The sequence below is a fragment of the Cyprinodon variegatus genome, unplaced genomic scaffold, assembly GCF_000732505.1.
Source record: "Cyprinodon variegatus isolate N-32 unplaced genomic scaffold, C_variegatus-1.0 Scaffold449, whole genome shotgun sequence".
Lineage (NCBI taxonomy): Eukaryota > Metazoa > Chordata > Actinopteri > Cyprinodontiformes > Cyprinodontidae > Cyprinodon > Cyprinodon variegatus.
This window is the reverse complement of record NW_015150902.1, coordinates 259,891-262,813: the sequence shown is the minus strand read 5'-3', so window position 1 is coordinate 262,813 and position 2,923 is coordinate 259,891. Positions and strand designations below refer to the sequence as shown.

At 44.6% G+C, this 2,923-nt stretch overlaps 1 protein-coding gene across 1 annotated transcript in view; it reads right to left on the bottom strand.

Annotated features, from left to right (window-relative positions):
• Positions 1-2,590, bottom strand: part of LOC107093833 (ras-related protein Rab-33A-like) — a 21,557-nt gene extending 18,967 nt beyond the window's left edge. Inside the window, exon 1 of the mRNA XM_015389134.1 lies at positions 2,383-2,590. The gene's annotated coding sequence lies outside the window, so the exon portion shown is untranslated. The remainder of the gene's footprint in view (positions 1-2,382) is intronic.
• Between the last annotated feature and the right edge of the window lie 333 nt (positions 2,591-2,923).

The following is a 2,923-nucleotide window of genomic DNA, read 5'->3' as shown; positions in this document are numbered from 1 at the left end:
GTCATTTATTTCAGTCTGTTTACCATATAGGACATTAGTTATCAAACATGGGTCATTGTGTAAAAGTGGAAATATGACGAATTCTCTGTTTTTAGGGTTTCACCTTATATCACATTCTTGTGGATTTAAAAAGTTGTCCTTGTCTGATTCCAGAAAAAACTTTTTTTAAAATCACTAGTAATCAAAACTGAGGAAATTTGCAATGCCTGTTGATGTAAAGTCAGGATTTAATGGCTGACATGCCTCTTCATCACTGTGTGCAGGTCTGGACCAGTGCCCTGTGACTGGCAGACTGGAGTGGTGGTTGGAGGAAGTGGAAAAATGCAAGGGGCAAGTTTGTGTTACAACGGAGGGACATGAGGGAGAAAAAGAGCGGGGATCCAGGTGGAAAAAGGGTCCTAGCGTTCTCACACACTAGAGACTGACACAGGAGTGGATTTTCACTCCTGTCCCGTCCCACTCCCACAGAAAAAAAATGTGTCCCGTCCCGATCCCGGGCCAGAGTAGAAATCTAAATCCTGTCCTGTCCCACTCCTGGTGAAATTACTCCCACTCCCATCCCGCTCCCATTCAGAATGACTCCCGCTCCTGCACCACTCCCATTCTTGTTGTCCTCAATAAGATTTCTGCCAATACATTGAATCTGAATTCCTATGAAGGGTCAGTTAAGTTCCTGTTTCTAACTGTAGTAATTGTTGGTCCCTCCATTGTTGTTTTTGAGCGCGGGTGAAAAACTCAGAGCGGAATCACTGTTGGTTTTTGGGTCGTGTAGTTTTTTTGACTCGCATTATAGTGTAGGCTTCAAGGAAAAAAACGACCAAATGGCGGCGCCGCGCCATTTGGTCGTTTTTATTTTATTTTTTGGCATCGATCCTAGTTTTTTTTTTAGTTACTATTGGTTTGCTCCCGCTCCCGTCTATTCCCGTTAATGTTTAATCCTGTACCGTCCCAATCATGTGATCGTTACTAATACTGACTCCCATCCCACGGGAATCCCGAAAAAATGTCAGTCTCTATCACGCACCTCGCTCTTCTAGCTGATCCATCTTCGCGAGTCGTTTTCCACAATGGCGGTCATACAAACAAAACAAAGCCGTTAAGGTACCAAACAGGAAATACGCATAGTGTAGAGAAGATATAGATTTGACCAATCAGAGGCCTCCTGTCTGCAGTCGCCTACAATTTTGGAGAGGTGCAACAGAGTGTCTGAGGCAGGGGCACATTTGCATTCACTGCGACACACACGCCGACAACCTGGTGTCGGAGTATAAATCAGCCTTAAGGCCTAGGTCAGGCTGCTGGAGAGGAAAGTCCAGGTGTCCAGGAGAGCAGCGGACCAGCTCTACACCCTCTGCAGGCTTCTCCCTGGTTCATGGGTGTTTGCCCAACTGGTCCACATGTGTTTTGTTGACCTGGCATTCAACATTGTCCCTCATGGTGCCCTGTAAGGGGCGCTCCATGAGTACCCTTTACTAGGGGCCATTCGGTTGCTGTACAAGCAGAGCGGGCATTAGGTCAGACCTATTTCCAGTCCATGACTCCTCCAGTGTTGCACTCTGTCACTGGTCCTGCTCAGAACCTTCATGCACAGGATTTCTAGGTGCAGCCAAGGACCAGAGAGGGTCTGGTTTGGGGACCATCAGATTTCCTTCCTGCGTTTTTTCGATGATGACGTTGTTCTTCTGGCTCCCTCCTGCCAAGACCTGCAACATACACTACGATGGTTCATAGCTGAGTGCAAAGCGATAGAGATGAAGATCAACTCCTCCAAGTTCAGGGCCACATGATTTTATACATGTAACATACACAACATTTCCTCCTCACTTTTCAATAGTTTTTAGATCAAATCATGATCAGTTCATGGACAGATTCAAGAAATAGGTTTCCATGGACAAGCAGCTGCAACCGAGACATGCATCACCGATGGATCCATGTTCTCCACAGGCTGGAAATCCAAGAGAAAACTGAGGCACTGGCATCAACTCTAAAGGAGTTTAAGCTCTCATAGCTGCAAGCTTGACTGACTTTATATTAAACCCCTGGATTAAGAATGGGATGCTGCCTAAATTGGATGCATCTCTGAAGGCAGCTTTTCCTATCCTCTTTACAAAATGAATGTATCTTCAGGGCTTAATAGCTGAACCTAGTCAACTATTTTGGAGCAGCATATTGAGGCTGATCTGAAGAGAGAAATCCATTTAGGTTGAAATATTCGAGAAAGAAAACAGGTGGAATGGATGGGTCGGGCATCACTGCTGTCGACACAATTGGAGTAAATGTGTTCAGAATATTACCTAATAAGGTTAATTTGAAGACATTTTGAGACAGTCACCAACAATCAGATGTTTCTGATGGCTAGCTGAAAACAAATGTTTTACTTACCTTTCTAAAGGGCCTCAAAATCAGCTGCAAAGTGTTAAAGATGCTCTGCTTTCGTTTTAACTCCCCCTACGACACACACTCCCACCTTCGTTGACATGTAAACACGCTCTCTGTCTGCTGATATCAGACTAAAATGTGGATAGAATCAGAAAAACTCTTGTCCTGATTTTTTTCCGGCTTCCTTTTTATTCCCAAACACAAACACAGGCGTGCCACTCAATCTCTTCCTCGCCGAAGCACACGCCGTCTTAGAGACACCCACATAATCTCTTTCTCATACAGGCAGCAAACACACATTGGCAGCGATAAACAATCCCAAGGCTTCTGTCTGACAAAGCTCCCCTTCATCCTCTGTCAAAGGCCCGTTTGTCTCAGAAAGATGCTCAGTGGTCCTGAAGAACACAAACCAGTGGCGAAATTCACAAATCATTTTAACATCGTCTCGATATTCTGTCGCATAAATCAAAGAGCTCCACAAAGTTCTCTGCTCGTAGACGATGTTATATTTTATAGAGTTTATTGCAAATTTCTCAGCATGTAT